General features: G+C 45.8%; 1 protein-coding gene across 2 annotated transcripts in view; it reads left to right on the top strand.

Annotated features, from left to right (window-relative positions):
• CHRNA5 (cholinergic receptor nicotinic alpha 5 subunit) overlaps nucleotides 1–18,668 on the top strand; it is a 65,988-nt gene that overhangs the window by 46,281 nt on the left and 1,039 nt on the right. The window lies entirely within an intron of this gene.

Below are 18,668 nucleotides of genomic sequence, written 5' to 3'. Positions count from 1 at the left end.
TTGCCAGTACCCTTTGGTGAGGTCTAGCACTGAAAAATATCGGGCTTGGCCTAATTTCTTAATCAGCTTGTCTACTCTGGGCATGGGATACGCATCAAACTTGGAGATTTCGTTTAGCTTACGAAAATCGTTGCAGAACCGCAACGTCCCGTCTGGTTTGGGTACTAAGACTATAGGACTGGCCCATTCACTTTTAGACTCTTCAATAACATCGAGTTTTAACATGAGTTGTACTTCTTCCTCAATAGCATGTCGCCGAGCCTCGGGTACCCGATATGGCTTTACCCGGACCTTGACCCGGGGCTCAGTGACAATATCATGTAGGATTAGAGACGTACGTCCAGGGAGGTCTGAGAACACATCTGTGTTCCGACTAATGAACTCCCTGACTTCCTGGACCTGTTTGGAGGACAGGCTATCTGCAGCTTTTACCGAGGTTACTGCTTCACAGGCTTCAAGAGGAGGGGCTGGACCCTTTTCACCTAGAAACCCTGGCTGGGGGCTGTCGTTCTCGGACAAGTCCCTATCTTTCCACGGCTTTAGTAAATTTACGTGGTACACCTGCTCCGGCTTCCGCCGCCCTGGCTGGTGTACTTTGTAATTTACTTCCCCTATCTTTTCGAGCACCTCATAGGGACCTTGCCACCTAGCTAGGAACTTACTATCTACTGTTGGTACTAGTACCACTACCCGATCACCCGGGTTAAAGTTCTGGACCCTAGCCTGTCGATTGTAGATCCTACTCTGGGCTCGTTGGGCTGCCTCCATGTGTTCCCGGACCAAGGGCATCACCTTTTCCATCCATTCCTGCATCTGGGTGACATAGTCAACAACACTTTTGTAGGGGGTGGGTTGTTGTTCCCAGGCCTCTTTGGTTATATCCAACAACCCGCGAGGATGCCTACCATATAACAGTTCGAAGGGCAAGAACCCCGTGGAAGCCTGAGGTACTTCCCGCACTGCAAACATCAGATAGGGTAGAAGCAGGTCCCAGTCCTTACCATCCCTGGAAACTACTCTTTTTAACATGTTTTTTAATGTTTGGTTAAATCTCTCGACCAGGCCATCTGTCTGGGGATGGTAGACGGATGTACGTAATTGTTTTATGTGGAGCAGCTTACAGAGTTCTCTCATAACCTTGGACATAAACGGTGTCCCTTGGTCAGTCAGGAGCTCTTTAGGCAGTCTCACCCGGGAAAACATTTCCATTAACTCCTTAGCTATAAGTTTTGCGGACGTATGTCGCAGGGGTATCGCCTCCGGGTAGCGAGTGGCGTAGTCAAGGATGACTAGAATATGTTGGTGACCCCTGGCAGATTTTGGAACAGGGCCGATTAGATCCATAGCGATTCGTTCAAATGGGACCTCAATTATTGGGAGAGGTATCAGGGGACTACGGAAATGGGGCTGGGCGCTAGTTATCTGACAGACCAGACATGACTTACAATACTCTTCCACTTCTCTGAACACACCGGGCCAATAAAACCTCTGTAGTATTCGGTCCTGTGTTTTCTGCCACCCCAAGTGTCCCCCAAGAACATGTTGGTGGGCAAGCTCCATAACAAGCTTGCGGTACGCTGTGGGCACCACCAACTGTTCAACCAGTTCACCCCGGATTTGATTCACTCGATACAACATTTCCTGTTGAACAATAAAACGTGGAAACATCAATTCAGCCCTAGGGTTTTTTGGTTTACCATTAATGATTACAACATTCTCCCAGGCCCTGCTTAGGGACGTATCCCGGTGTGGTGCGGTCCCGAAATTTTCCCCGGAGACATTGAGGTCTGCCAACTCAGGGCCGGATGGCAAGTCCTCCACGTCTCCCACCATTACATTTAGCGGGGTGGTGTCCCCCTCTATCACAGAAGCTGTGGTCACCCCTACCGAGGGCCCTTCGGACTCAGGCTCCCAGGGCTCTGGCCTCGCACTGGAACCAGGCCATTCTGCTAGGGTTGTCCCTGTCTCAGGCTTGTCAGACCCTTTAACCGTAGGCCACAGCGCTGGAAAACCTGGAAAGTCCCTTCCGAGTATTAGTTCATGTGGCAACTTGGTAGCGACAGCCACCTCATGGGTCCACTTGCCGGCCGCTGTGGACAAAGTTACCAGCGCTGTGGGATAGTCCTTTAAGTCTCCATGAATACATACGACCCCGACTCTGCGGCCGGTATACTCAGCAGGCCGTATTAAAGCCGTTCTTACCAGGGACACCAGACTTCCTGAGTCCAGCAGAGCCACCGCCAAAGTGTCTCCCACTTCCACCTGACACAGATGGTTACCGTCTATCACCTCACCAGTGCCTGTGGCGCATAGCTTTCGTGCATACAACGAGTGGCGGTGTCCATAGTTAGTCTCCATAGGCTCGTCCTGTTGTAGACACTCAGCCCTCACATGACCTGGCTCCTGACACCGCCAGCAGACTATTGGGGCCGGGCGTACAGGGAGTACGTCTTGAGTGTGTCTCATTGCCACCAAGCGTTGGGTCTGTGGCGGAGATTTCCGGGGTTTGACTGGCCCCCTCCCCCCTGTACATCCCTGCAAGTTCTTGGTGGCCTCATAGCGCTCCACCAGGTCAACCATATCCAGAGCATTGTCAGGAGAAGCCTGGCCGATCCAGTGCTGGAGGGGATAAGGCAAGGCCCTCCAAAACATGTCAGCCAACAAGCGGTCCAGCATATCAGTGGGCTTTAACAGATCAGGCTGCTGCCATTTTTGCAATCTGTGCAGTAAATCGCAATATTGTGGCCTGGCCGGTTCGGCCGCTTTTTAGCCCCGCTGATGCACTCGCTGAGCGCGGACTAAGACATTTACGCCCAGTCTCGCCAGGATCTCACCTTTTACGGTCGGGTAGTCGGCAGCTTGGTCATCTGTCAAATCGAAAAACACCTGCTGGGGTCCGGATGCCAGGAACGGAGAGACCACCTCAGCCCACTGGTCACGGGGTAGCTTCTCCCGGACCGCCACTTTTTCAAATATGGCGAGGTACGTCTCAACATCATCCGTGGGAGCCATCTTAGGTATTGCTGCACGGACCGCTTTCTGGACATCATGCTTTCCCTGAGACACCCCAGACTTTTCCAAAGCCAACACATGTTGCAGCAGCCGTTGATTAGTCTCCTGCTGTGCACGCATAGCCTCCTCATGTCTTTTTTGCTGTTGCAGGTTAGTCTCCCGCTGTAGCTCCAAGGCCTGCTGTTGTCCTAAACTGACCTGGGTAAGCTGCCTTATCATCTCCTCCATCTTTTCCTGTGGCCTCAGCTTAGCAGGCTTAATATAGGACATGTACAGTCATGTTCAGCAGAACAAAAATATTTTGGCGTCTTACGCCAGCCTCACTGCGCTTGCCCGCATCCGAGCACCAAATGTGGGGATTTGCTCTGGTAGGTAGGATTTGCGGGTGCAGTATAGAGGCAAAACAGATGGTTCTTCAAAGTAAATCAGGAGTGTTTTATTTACACTTCAGGAACACAAAAGTAACAGTCTTTCTTGGTGTTAACTCACACCCAACAAAAAGGAAAACGACAGTCTTTAAGGCAGGTTTTAAACACAGCAACAAGTCCATTCACCTGTGTCTCTTTGGTGCTGTTCACACACAGCAACGGATCAGTTCACCTGCTTGAAACCTTTCCAGCCTCAGCACTCACTTCCACAGCCTTCTGGTGCATGGAGATAATTCTCAATCACCTGTTAGGCTGTCTGCCTTATAAACCCCAGGCAAGACCTGGCCTGGAGCGTGGGGAGCAGCCACCCACCCACACATTGACTGCTCCCAGGAGCAGTCAGAGCCGGCCCGGATTCGGCTTTGCAGCCATACTAAAATAGAAAAATGTCAAACAGCACTAGCTGCTGCTGACACAGAATTACCGGCTCTTATCTCACCGAGGCCAGGAACCTCGGTGACACGTATCTTCCGTCGACCACGGATCCATTTGCCCTGCCACAGTACCTAGTGTCTTGGTGCGATCTCTGGCCCTGGCAATTTTTTCTTATTAGATAGAATTTTTTTTGTCCTGGATTTTTTTTCCTATGAGATCTACAATCATGTGGGCCCCTCCATGGGACAGTTGGACCCCTGGGTTCCCCTCCTTCCTGTTAGGCACACCCCTCATTTTTCTGGTGGTCCCTGTGGGCCATCTCGCCCACCGTCCGCCCCCCCTCCACTGACGCTGGGGCTGTGGGGTGGCTTAGTCCACCTCCTAGGGTGGGGGCAGGGTGCTGAGCTGGTGATTGGGGCAGGGGGTGCGGACCGGGGGATTGGCTGTGGGGGGGGCTTTACTTGAGGGGGCTCCTTCCAGGGCCCCCTCTTCCTGTCTGTGTCATTTTCTGAGGCCTAGGGATCCCTCCCGGGTCCCTGGGAGCCTCGTGGTGCCGCGCAGGGCTGCTATTTTCTTGTAGCCTGTGTGCTTAATGCACGGCGGCCATCTTTGTGTAGTCCGGCGGGCATTTTTTGGTGGTTTGCCATTGAACTTAGCGGAGGCCATGACAGTGGAGCACTCTGGGTGGTGATTTGGGCAGTGGGAGTCCCTCCTTATCCTCCTGGATCTTTTCATTTCCTGATCGCCGTTCATGCAGTTCAGTTTCTCCTGGTAGCTGCGGTGCCTGGTTTCTGTGGGGTAGTGAGTCTGGTGGGGTCCTCTCCCTCTCTACTGAGGACTAATTGGTGCTCTGTGACTGGTAACCGGGAGGGCTGCCAGAACAGGGGGGGATTGTCATTTAGCAGTGTTTTTGCACCTTTTTGTGGGGTCCCCCTATTGACTCATGGAGTCTTTGGAGCACATCTCTCCACCTGATCCCCTCTCTGAGGCTGCGGGGCCCTCCGGGTCCCATCCATTCATCAATGCACTGACGGCTGTTCTGGAGTTCTTGGTGTCCCGGGTGGAGGTGGTTTTTGGGCGACGGGCTGGCAAAAAACACCCCCAGCCTTCCCCTGCCTCATCTGTCTCCTCAGATCCTAAACCTCATTCGGCCGCTATGGATGTTAGTCACCGTGTTGGATCTGCGACCAAGCGCCCTGAATCCTCAGATAGTGAGGAGGATTCCTTCACTTCTGCAACCGCGTATGAAAAGGCACTAGGGGACGCTCTGATTGTAGCTGTGCGTGAGACCTTAAAGATGGAGAACGCAGCTGAAGCTGCAGCAGAGGCACAGGTTCCCTTTGGCATTCACAAGCCATCTAGAGCGGAAAAGGTGTTCCCTTTCCCCTCCTATTTTGACAGAATTGTCACTAAATAGTGGGGAGGACCAAAGCGTTCCCTTGGGGTCCCTTAGCAATTTTTCTAGGCGATACCCCTATGAGCAGTCCCTTCTTAATAAGTGGACTGTTCCACTGGTGGTGGACCCTCCGGTTTTCAGATTAAACAAGGCAACCATGATTCCGGTTAATAGACCCCGGCCTTTAAGGACCCAGCTGACAGGAAGGCGGAGGCTGTGGCCCGTAATATGTACACCCTGGCTGGTTCGGCACTGACGCCTATATTCACCATTGCCCTGGTGTCGCAGACTCTGACCGAATAGGCAAGGCTTTTGCGCCGTGACCTGGAGGGGGAGTAGCTCCCCCTGCCTTTGCTGAGCTGGCGGACCAGCTGGTCCAGGGTTATAAGTATTATGGTATGAGTCACGCGCTGTCTGAGGCAAGGTATATAATAAATGGACCTTTCCCAAATGCTGCATGTACCGGTACTGACAACCATGCAGTAAAAGGCTAGTAGTAAGGTTGGGGGATGCTGCGCTTCTGGGAAATATTAATGGCTGATCTTGAAATAGATATTTAAGTGAAAAAAATGTGATTTAATATATAAATTAAGATCCCTCAAAGGATGTAAACAAAAATTATGTTTGTTTATATAAAGTGCTTTAGTGTAATCTATACATAAATTAGATGATAGAAAATATATATATATAGTACTCTTATCTCCATACAAAACCATCAGGTGTAAAGTGCATTAGTGCACTCCAAAATTTCAATAGATATTAAAATTAACGTTTTTATCTCAATATACAAACTTATAATTAATCAAGTGACAGGTAAAGTGCAGTGCATTAAACAAAGCAATAGTGCATAAAATCATTCAGTCCTTTATCGGGTGCCACAGGTGACCAAAAGGATTTTTTCAGGTGAAAGATAATATATATCCAGGTAAAAGAAATTCCAAAAAGGAGTTGACCCTCCACCTAACACAGTGTAGAAAAAAATGTGGGGAGAATCCCCTGAAGAAGCCACGTGAGCGGAAGTGGCGTAACGCATAGGGACGCTTAACCGGAAGTGACGTATGAACGCGGAAGTGAGGACCGCGATCTCTCCTGTTTACCTAACCTAAGGCGCACTATTCGAATCACAAATGTGAGTGTTTTTAATCTATTGTTGAAATAAAGTCGATGGTTTATGACAATATTGCACTATTGTAAGCTTTTTGATTTTGAGATTGGCTGGCCATTGGAGAATATAGAAGGCTGTTCCATGCTAGGCAGTCTGAGTACCACCATCCATTGAAACACAGAATAGGAGTGGAGAGGAGCTCCGGGATTTTGTAACACGGCGCACGATCAGAGATATAGAGGTGAGCGATTAGCACACCCAGAGGGGTATACAAGAGAGAAGAAGCACCCCACATTTTTTTCTACACAGTGTTAAATGGAGGGTCAACTCCTTTTTGGGATTTCTTTTACCTGGATATATATTATCTTTCACCTGAAAAAATCCTTTTGGTCACCTGTGGCACCCGATAAAGGACTGAATGATTTTATGCACTATTGCTTTGTTTAATGCACTGCACTTTACCTGTCACTTGATTAATTATAAGTTTGTATATTGAGATAAGAACGTTAATTTTAATATTTATTGAAATTATGGAGTACACTAATGCACTTTACACCTGATGGTTTTGTATGGAGATAAGAGTACTATATATATATTTTTTTTTATCATCTAATTTATGTATAGATTACACTTATGTATAGAAGCACTTTATATAAACAAACATAATTTTTGTTTACATCCTTTGAGGGATCTTAATTTATATATTAAATCAAATTTTTTTCACTTAAATATCTATTTCAAGATCAGCCATTAATACTTCCCAGAAGCGCAGTATCCCCTAACCCTACTACCAGCTGGTCCAAGGGCTGCAGTTTATCTGTGATGTCTCTTTGGATGCGGCTCCCCTAGTGGCTTAAGCTCTCTGTTTCTGCAGTGGTCCTTCGGCAGGTCTTTTGGCTCAAATGCTGGTCTGCGGACCAGACTTCTAAAAAGGCCTTGACTGATCTTCCCTTTCAAGGAGATCACCTGTTTGGTGCTACCTTGGATGAAATCATTAAAGGTCTCACAGGAGGGAAGAGTACCTTTCTTCCGCAGGCTACCAAAGGTAAGGACCCTCGTCATAGACTTGGGCTCTCCTTCTCGGCTCATAAGATGTTTTTTGTCCCTCAGGGTCGACTGATAAGAGATCGGAGCTCTTCGGGACCTCCTCTGGAGGATCCAAGTGAACTTTGTCTGGCAAGTCCAGAGTGGGTTTCTCCAAACCTGCAGAAAAGGCCCCTTCAGCATGAAAGTGTGCCCTCACCCGTGTCTGGTGTGGGGGGACCTCTTCGCTGATTCCTGGACCCGTGGACTCCCCTGGTACAAGTCAGGTGGGTCCATGAGGTCATTCAGTCCGGCTACAATATCAAGTTTAGTTACCCTCCGGTAAGGTTCTTCCTTCCAAGGAACTACTGCCCCCGATCCACTTACAGGCTCTTTTTGGGACAGTGCAAGACCTTTTAGTTTAAAAGGTGATGGTCCTGGTTCTGACTTCGAGATGTTTTCAGGGGTTTTACTCAAACCTGTTTACAGTCCCCAGGAAGGAAGGCAGGGTGTGTCCAATTTTGGACCTCAAGGCGCTGAAATGCTTTGTGCGGGTGCAGAAATTTAGAATGGAGTCTCTTCGCACGGTGGTGGCTTCCCTGCATCAGGGGGATTTTTCCTTCCTCCATCGACATCAAGAACGCTTACTTTCACATTCCAATAAGTGTCGGTCTCAAGCGCTTCCTCCGCGTTGCCGTGGGAGAGGAGCATTATCAGTTGTGTTGTTACCCTTTGATCTCGCTTCTGCTCCTCAGGTCTTCACTAAAGTTGGCCCCTGTGCTAGCATTGTTACGCCAATGGTGGATCGCGGTACTGGGCTACTTGGACAACCTCCTTTCTGCGAGGGGAGTCACCTACTGCTCTGGTGGAAAACCTGGAAATCCCCTTACGAGTTTGAGGGTTTTTGGCTGAATTCTGAATTTTCAGAAGTCTGCTCTACCTGCATCCACAAAGCTGGACTATCTGGGCCTAAGCCAGAGTGTGCCTTCCTCTGGACAAACTCCCGAAACTGTAGGCTATAATTCCTCTCCTGCTGTCCAGCAGATAGTAATCGCTCCAGACTTGCATTTGGGTGCTGGGTCTGATGGTGTCTACCTTCAAGGCGGTTTCATTTGCCCAGTTCCATACGAGGTCCCTGCAAGGGAGATTATGGCCAAATGGGACAAGAATCTACAGTCTCTGGACAATCAGATCTGGCTGAGCCGAGGAATGAGAGTCCCTGATATGGTGGTTTTATTCTTCAGCGCTTTGGCTGGGCAAATCTTTCTTCCCCTTGTATTGGACATTGGTCACCATGGATGCCAGCCTGTCCAGCTGGGGAGGCATCCTCTGCAAACTTTCTGCTCAGGGGGTCTGGACACTGGAAGAGTTCAGACTACCGATCAATGTCTTGGTACTCCAAGCGATCAGACTGGGCCTGGAACATTGGACGGATCATCTTTAGGGATGTCCAGTGCGCATTTAATTGGACAATGCCAGGGCCGTGGCTTATGTCAATCACCAGGGGGGCACAAGAAGTGTCCTTGTGGCTCTGGAGGTAGCCGGCATTCTAAGGTGGGCAGAACGATTCATTCTAGTCTCCACCATATACATTCTCGAGGTGAAAAAATGGCAAGCAGATTACCTTAGTCGGCAGGCGTTGGACCAAGGGGAGTGGTCCCTTCATCCGGAGATGTTTCATCAGTTGTGTCTACAGTGGGGCATCCCCAAAGTGGATCTGTTGGCGTCCCGGCTCAACAGAAAGTTGCAGAGGTTTGTGGCTCAGTCACAGGATCCTCTAGCGGATGCCACTGATGCAATGGTGGCACCGTGGGGGTCAGTATGATGTGACTTACGCCTTGCCTCCTCTCAAGCTTCTGCAAAGACTTCTATGCAGGATTGAGGCAGAAGGGATTCCGGTCATCTTAATGGACCCGGACTGGTCTCGTTGGGCTTGGTACACCGATCTTTTGCAAATGGTTGTTGGAAGCTTCCTCTCAGGGAGGATCTTCCTTCCTGTTTTACAGTCGCTGGCTTTGATGGCTTGGCTGTTGAACACCAGGTGCTGATGGATAGAGGTTTGCCTGAGTCGGTGATTCCAACGCTGTTAAAAGCTAGGAAATCTACTTCTAGGAAGATCTGCCACCGTACGTGGAAGATGTACAGTGCATGGTGTGCGTCTCCTGGAGTTCACCCTCGCTCTTTTTCCAGGGGCTCAGTTCTTGACCTTACTTCAACGGGGGGTTGAGCAGAAACTGGCCTTGAGTACCATCAAGGGTCAGGTGTCAGCCATAGTGGTCTTACTTTAACGGCCCTTCGCCACATACTCCTTGGTGCGTACTTTTCTTCAGGGAGTGAGGCACTTGACCCCTCCAGTGCGGTCTCTGTTGCTGCCTTGGGACCTCAATTTGGTCCTCTCAGTCATCCAGAAGCCTCCCTTTGAGAATCTTAGGGAGATTCCCCTGCTTACACTGTCCCAGAAGGTGGCCTTTTTGGGGGCTTTTACCTCTGCACGCAGGGTGTCGGAATAGGTGGCGTTACCCTGTCGTTCACCTTTACTTGGTGGTTCACAGTGATGAGGTGGTTCTTCGCCCCTGTCCATTGTTCCTTCCTCAGGTTGTCTCTGATTTTCATTTGAATGAAGACATTGTGTTGCCTTCCCAGTGTCCCAGGCCAAAACATCTGAAGGAAATTGCTTTGCATGCCTTGGATGTGGTCCAGGTGATTAGGGTGTACCTGTCAGCTACGGAGTCTTTTAGGAAATCAGACTCCCTATTTGTGCTTACGGATGGGCCTTGGAAAGGGTTGTCCGCTTCCTCTGCGATCATTTCCAGATGGATCAGACAGACAGTAATTCAGGTCTATTCCATCAAGGGTCAGGTTCCTCTTTTCCCTGTCAAGGCACACTCTACTTGGGCGCTCAGTGCCTCCTGGGCCTTCCGTCATTAGGGGTCAGTGATGCAGGTTTGCAAGGCGCCCACCTGGTTATCGGTGCACACTTTCACAAAGTTGTATGAGGTGGATGTTTCCTTTGGCCCCAAGGTTTTGCAGGCTGCTGTTTGGAGGACCTGGTCCTCTTTGAGGGTGTATTGTTTTTTTCAGGTGAGCTTCAGTTGTTTTGGTTGAGCTCCTGTTGCCTAATTTGGCTAGTTGGCTATAGTTACCCACCCCTCATTTTTAACACTGCTTTGGGACGTCCCAGTGGTTAAGAAGATTGGGAGTTGTGTCCGTCAATAAATGAAAGAGAAAATAGGATTTTTGACTTACCATAAAATCCATTTCTCTGATGTTCATTGTCGGACACAGCACCCACACCTCTGCGGAGTTGTAATTCTTCTGACACTGCTTGTAAAAAAAACTGAGTACGTATAGCAGAGAGAGGGATTATACCTCCTGGGAATGCCCATAGGCGTAGCCAGACTTTTTTTCTGCCTAGTATCCTACTCCTGTAGGGGGCAGTATAACCCAAAGGTTAAGAAGATCAGGAGCTGTGTCAGTCAATGAACATCAGAGAAATGGAAAGTCAAAGATCCCATTTTTGCCAACAGCAATGTCCTTGTTACTTAATGCATAACAGCCAGCGTACAACCCTTCTTACTTTTTTCAAAGAATATCTAAAGCATTGCAGGATATTTTTAAGTTCTAACAATTAAAAGCATACATAAAAATTGCATTATTGTTTTGAAAAATAATTTATCTAAACATTTGATTTTATTAATTTTGTGGCATATATAAAAAACAAAAAACAAAAAAAAAAAACAACCTATAATCATCTGCCCAGCAGGGCTCATACTGGAGTGGTAGAGTTAGAGCTGCACTTTGCAGTGTGCTGTCAGTCTTAACCTTACTAGCAGTATTCCCGAGTGTGACTCGGGGTAAGATTTTAGTGCCAAAAGCGGTAACCCCGAGTCACACTCGGGGTAGCGCTAAGAAGATCGCTGGATGCTGGAGGAGGTTTTACTTACCTTTTCTCCGGGATCCAGCGAAGACTGCGAGCGGTGTGCGGCGGCGGAGCTCTCTCCCGATCGTCTGCGAGCCCCGGCTTCCGTCTCCGGCGACGTGACGTCCGCCGGGGGGTGGAACCGGCGGCAAATTCGAATGTAAAATGCACCAAACACACTGATATCGTTCAAAATAAAATCACATTACATTGCCCCCCAGTGCCCTTTCCTGCAGTTTTACTGTACTTTTTATGTAAATATATGTATATATATATATATATACATATATATACAGTATATATATATATATACGTATATATATATACACATATACATATATATATATATATATATATATATATACACACACACATATTATATATATATATATATATATATATATATATATATATATATACATGTATATATATATATATATATATATATATATATATGTATATATATATATATATATATATATACGTGTATATATATATATATATATACACGTGTATATATATATATATATATACACGTAATTCTTGTGAATGAGCAGCCCAAACCAACTGTATACATTATATATATATATATATATATATATATATATATATATATATATACGTATATATATATATATATATATATATATATATATATATATATATATATAATATATATATAATATATGTATACATAATATATGTATACATACATATATATACATATATATAATATGTATAATAAATGTATACAGTTGGTTTGGGCTGCTCATTCAAAAGAATTACATGCTTTCAGCACCTAAAATAATGGTACCGCTTTCAGCACCTAAAATCCAAAAGAATCATACCGCCAGGGAGGTTAATATACATACATGCTTACAAAAGGAGACAGCAATGAGATGAACTCATCAGTGTAGTACTGCTCCTTTATTGTCCAATTGGTAATACAGATGACTAACTGTAAATGTTTCCCCATTCATCATCGGACTTTAACATTACATAGAGCCTTTTTGCTCCACAATATTTGTACTCTGATCATAAGGGTAGTTTTGTACAAACATTGATCGATACTTAAAGTAGAATTCTGGGCTAAACCTATTCAGTCCAGCTCCCCTCACGTAACACTTATGTTGACTAACCTGTGTGGGAAAGATGTATTGTATATACTTACCTATTTTCAGTGGGTTCTGGTCTGGTCAAGTGATCCCATGTCAGCCAGTGGTGATTGCGGGGGAGAAGAGAGAGTGCTCGACAATGCTTGGTAAAGCCGTGGAGCAGTAATGTCACACATAGGCTTAATATGACCCATCTGTCTCCCTCCTCTCCCTTGCAGCCGCTGCTGTCTGACAAAGGGGAGATGGATTACATGGCCGGACCCAAGTGGGCTAAAAATAGGTAAGCATATACATCTTTCTTACATAGGTTAGTCAGCATTGGTGTTTTTTAAGACTGGTTCGGTTTAGCCTGGAAGTCTACTTTAATGAACAGTCTTTTCAATGCATGGGTCCCTACGCCCTACACTTTTCCTCCTCTAGACACCATCAGAAGCACTGTAAGGGTAATGATTGTATAACTATGAGAAAGGGAGGTTTGTGCTTACCACACAGTGGAGCGGCCACTTACACACAGCAGTCAGCTGGTGGAGCCGCACTCTCATGAATATACAAGCATTTTTATCAAGTGCAGGTATTGGTACCATGATTTGTTTTTATGTTTGACTTTTAATAAACAATTTTAAGCTATGTGAGCTTATTTCCTCTCCTGATTCAACTTGTACCCAAAACTGGGGTTGGTGGTCTGGCTCTGGCAGTGTATAAAAAATAGGTGTGTAAGACCCATATAATCAAAGGTTTGAGGATTTGCTAAGTGTTCAGAAGATTGGTGAACGAATTAATATTGTGTTATTAATATCTGCACCCAACAAAGTAGCACTGAGAGTATTTTTGGACTATTGTTTTTTTTTTTTTTTTTAACTATTGGTTACACAGCATTGATTTGTTTGCACATTGGTGGATCACATCAGCATATTGTGCAAATATCCAAAACATTTTGCACTGGCCAAAATTTGCACTGGGTACTTTATAGTTTATGCTTAGAATTGTAGTTCACATGTTAAAGTTGCACTTGCTAATTTTTGTACAAAGTGATGGATGGTTTACAGGTATTAAAAATGTATTATCTGCACAAAGTCATTTTGATTTTCACATCAAGTAATATACATATACATAACATATACATAATATGCATTGTTATGATATGACTTTTTTTTTACCTATTTAAAGAAAAAATAATCCTACCTTTTTTAGAAAAAAAAATATTGTTTCCTTTCTATTGAGTATGATTTTTGCCATGGTTTTTTGAAAATAAAAAACATGCTGGTACTTAGGGGCTAAAAAGGAAACTTGGTAATGTTGCACAATAAACAGCATAAAGGTCATACACAAAGGGAGGAGAAGGCAAAGTGTTTAATGTACAGATCAAATACATTGGGAAGATGAAAATGGTGGTGTTAATGTGCATATATGCAGGTAAAGAGGTTAATATACAGATCACATGGAAACAGACTGGAGATCAATAATGTAGGAGAGAATTCGGAGGTGAAAGAGTTAAGCTTTATTTGCTGCTGTTGCTTTGATTAAGACCCCTTTCACACAGGCGGACCATTCAGATCCGCCTGTTCGTTTTTTTGGCGGATCTGAACGGTCCCCCCATGCATTCCTATGGGGCATCGGATGGCAGCGGAAACATGTCCGCTGACATCCGACCTGATCCGCTCCGTCAAATCTGGACGGATGGAAACCCTATTTTCCATCCAGTGGATCGGATCGGATGGGATCGGATGAGAACGGACCGACGGTCTGTTCCCATCCAATTTCCCCCATAGAGATGCATGGGGAACTGACAGCTGTGTCTCTGCGCACAGCACGGAGACACAGCTGTCGTCCTGCTGCTCAGCGGGGAATCGGCGGACCGACAGACGGATAGTGTGAAAGGGGACTAAGGCATTATGCTTTAGTTGACATTTCTGTTCCTCTTTTGTAAGTGTAATGGTGTGGTCAACAGATGTAAACACTATATTGTTTACATATGTGATCACTTCGAACAAGCAGGGAGATCTTTGTGAAACGTTAACAGTTCCTGTCTGTTTGGATGTTTGGCATGACGATACTTCAATAAATTCAAGCAACTTCATTCCATGACGGAGTGCAACCTTTTTCTTTTTCTACAAAGACAAGACACAGAGCCACTCAGATTGGCTCTGCACACAGACAAGTTAATTTACTAAAGACAAATTGCAGTTGCAAGGGCTTTGTCCCCAAAGCTTAATGAATGGGGTGATGCTCTGCTTACTTCTATTATCCAATCATGTGTAAGCTAAAAATGCTGTGATTGCAAACTGAAGCTTCACCACATTCACTAAGCTGTGGGGAAACTTCTCTTGCAGAGTGCAATTTTACTTCAATGTGGAACAGTGTATTTGCCTTTAGTAATTAAACACAGTGTCTGAAGACCATCAGAAGATGGTTCAGTTCACTGGCATTTGGGTGAAACAACCACTGAGTGGTGCTTTATATAGTGCCATTTATAAACAGCACTGGATAAATAACCATCATAACAATTGTTAGGCGGTGGTAGTAGAGTGGTTAAGCAAAAATGGTTAAGGCCCATACTATCAAAGTTTTCCTCAATAAAATGAGCACCTATAACCCCTGAAAAAATACTGTAGGTGAGGTGTTAGATGAATTAATGATTATTAGACCCCTCATTGCAACTGCAGCTGGGCCTAGACTAGATAAAGTTTTTCAGTGCAGGTCCCTGGTCACGTCCATAATTATCTAAGTGTATTTCCAACTCCCATACACCAATGATACAGGTATCTTGATCTGTAATGTAGGTTCAGTTAGGTTACAAGAATCATATAGGCTTTCATAATTTCAGTGTCTGCTTTGTCAAGAATTAAAAAGCCAGGAGAAAATGTGTCATGAACAGAACTTAGTGTTATTCCAAAGAAGAAGAAGGAATTAAAAAGCAAGGAGAAAATGTGTCATGAACAGAACTTATTGTTATTCCAAAGAAGAAGGAGTGGTCTCCGGATTAGGGACAACACCAAATACTGATCCTCTGCCCTTGCTTAGGGTGCATTGGTTGAGTCTGTACCTGAGGGTTGATGCAACACTCTGGTCTACATCACAGTTTAATGGTGTTCTTTGTTCAACCAGCGTAGTTTAGTGTAGTTTCTTAAACTAGTGTGCAGTGTCCATGACCATGGATGACCATTACAACCATTACATTCTCAAAGCCATTAGTCAATTTACTAACGGCTTTGAGAATGTTCACGTAGCTTAATAAAGCTTGTAACAGATGGATCAAAAATCAGCTGGTTCAGCAAGGACCAGCCTAATTTTGATCCTTCTTTGGCCAATCCCGCTCGAGAGAAGTCAATCTAACAACCTGCTTCTCTTGAATGGAAATGCTGGAAAATTTTCCTTCGATCAACGCATGCAGCCAATAGGCTGCAACACTGATCAGTGTATTCTGACAGTGGAGGATTCATTTATCCACTTTGCTTGTGTGGATGGGGGAATCCGTTAATTTTTTTTTTGATCATCCCGCTTTGTAAACCTAACTCATTTAACTTAGTTTGCTGTATACTTGATATGATGATTGAAGGTACATACTGTAGTTAGGCTAAAACAACACAGATGTCTACCCAAGTGTATCAACTCATAATTCCAGAGGAAGGCAAAACAAGGATGAAAAAAATCCTTCCACACCCCCCCCATGTCATTATGGCCCGTTTCACATGAGCTTCTTTGTTGTAGCGTGTAAAGTACCATTTAACTCTAGTTTGTAAATGTTAGATTGTAGATCCTAATGGGAGTGTTGATTGGCACCTTAACCACTTTACCACCGGAGGATTTTGCTGTCTTACGTCCAGGCCACTTTTTGCGATTCGGCACTGTGCGACTTTAACTGACAATTGCACAGTCGTGCGACACCGTACCCAAACGAAATGTACGTCCTTTTTTTTCCCACAAACAGAGCTTTCTTTTGGTGGTATTTGATCACCTGTGCGATTTTTACTTTTTGCGCTATAAACAAAAAAAGAGCGTTTATTTTGAAAAAATAACAATATTTTTAACATTTTTTTATATGAAATTCCCCCCAAAAAAATGTAAAAATCTAATTTTTTTTAAATTTTTGGCCAATTTGTTTTCTGATACCTATGTTTGGTAAAAAAAAATCACAATAAGCGTATTTTGATTGGTTTGCGCAAAAGTTATTGCGTTTACTAACTAAGGGAAAGATTTCTGTCATTTTTGGTGTTTTTTTTTTTAACGCGTAATGGCGGCGATCTGCGATTTTTTTTGCGGGACTGTGACATTGCGGCGGACAGATCGGACCCTTGACTGACATTTTTGACACTTTTGGGGGTACCAGTGACATTACTGCAGTAATCAGTGCTATATATATGCACTGTTACTGTAAAAATGACACTGGCAGGGAAGGGGTTAATTTTATTGGAGAGGGAGGGGTTAATGTATGCCTGGTGCTTACTAACGTGTGGGGGGGGGGGGTTGACTGAGTGACACAAGGACAGATCACATGTTCAGCTATGCTGAACACTGCAATCTGTCACTCCTTGTCACTGAGGAGATCCGCCAGCTCTGTTTACACAAGCGGGCGGATCCCCAAACTAGATTCCCCGATGATCGGGGAAGAGCAGCGGCGATCGTCGCCGCTCCTCCCCGGGCCCGACTCCCGCTGTGACTGAAAACAGCGGGAGCGAGCCTCCGGCGGTGCGTGCGCGCCGCCCACAAGGGGCGGAGTCCAGCGACGTAGGTCTACGTCGCTGGACGATAACGAGCCACATTGCTGTAGTAGCAGCAATGTGAGCAGTGTTAAAGTGGTTAAACAATCTGTTAGCAGGTTTCAGCATGCTTTCAAAAAGCTTCAAGAAGTGCTGAAGTCTGCTAGTACCTTGTTTAAAGTACCAGTCAGCACTCCCATTAAGATCTGTGTTCAAGATTTAAAAACTGGAGTTGAATGGTACATTAAAAGCTTAAACAAAGCTTTCTGAAAACTCTGAAAATGCTTTGTCAAGGCTTGCCGTTCACACTGCTCTTATACAAGCTGAAGCTTGCGTGAAACAGGCCTTATTAACATCTTGTGCTACAAGTGGTGTATATAGGTCCAACTCTCGCTTCACAGGTTCTTCACTAACTAAAACATAGCTGAAAAGGTAAAGCGATACTAAAGCCTAATTTTAAAAAAAAATTTAAACAAACATATTATACTTACCTGCTCTGTGCAATGGTTTTGCGCAGAGCAGCCCCCATCCTAATCCTCTTGGGTCCCCCGTTGGTGCCTCAGGCTCCTCCTCTTCAGCAAGTGCCCCCATGTAAAGCCACTTGCCATGGGGGCACCCGTGCATGCTCTTTTCGAGCCCCCCTGTCTGCGTCTATTGACACAGAGCAGGTGGCTCGGACCCACCCTCTGCTCGATCAGCACAGCTTTGTTTGACAGCAGTGGGAGCCAATGGCTCCCACTGCTATCAATCTGCCCATCAGAGGAGGGAGACAGTGGCGAGAGATGCTGCTCCCATGCACATTGCTGGATCAGATCAGGCTTAGGTAAGAATAAGGGGGGCCTGAGGGGGAGGGATTCTGCAGCACAGAAGGTTTTTCACCTTAATGCATAAATGCATTAAGGTAAAAATCCTTAAGGCTTTAGAACCACTTTAATGTGCAGTACTTGTCCTCTACATTGCATTCTTTACAGCTGCTGTGTGTTTCTGATCAAAGAAATTAGAAAGGCAAAGTAGGCAAGACACTCATAGTATAACAAGGCATGTTTTCTTTTGTTAAACTATTGTAACTGTTACCTTAACCACTTAACGACCAGCCACGTAGACCTACGTCAGCTGACTTTGAGTGGTTATACCGGGATGATGCCTCTAGCTAGAGGCATCATACCGGTACCGTTGTTTGAAGCCGACGGTTGGCTTTCCGTCGGTAACGATCAATGCGGCTCGGGAGCCGCTCGATCGTTACCCGGGGGGGCGGGAGGGGACGTCCCCCCCCCCTCCCGCCGCCTTCCGAGCTTTGCTCGGGGCTCCCGTCCCACCGGGAGCCCCGAGCACCCAGCCGGCGCGTCCGCCGGCTGGATGGAATCCCGATGAATGCCGGAAACGGCATAGATCGGGGCTCCGATGACGTAACCCGGAGGCGGCGTCCATGACGTCACATCCGGGTTACTGTGCTGCAAAAGGCGGCAGATTTGAAAAACGGCTGTATGCAAAAATGCCGTTTTCGGCGTTTTGCATACAGGGAAGTGTAGTGGAGGGGTCTAGGGTCTTTTAGACCCTCGATCCCTCCATAAAGAGTACCTGTCACTACATATTGGTGT

This window comes from Pelophylax lessonae, assembly GCF_965119305.1.
Source record: "Pelophylax lessonae genome assembly, chromosome: 4".
Lineage (NCBI taxonomy): Eukaryota > Metazoa > Chordata > Amphibia > Anura > Ranidae > Pelophylax > Pelophylax lessonae.
The sequence above is the reverse complement of the archived record's forward strand: the minus strand, read 5'-3'. Positions and strand labels throughout refer to the sequence as shown.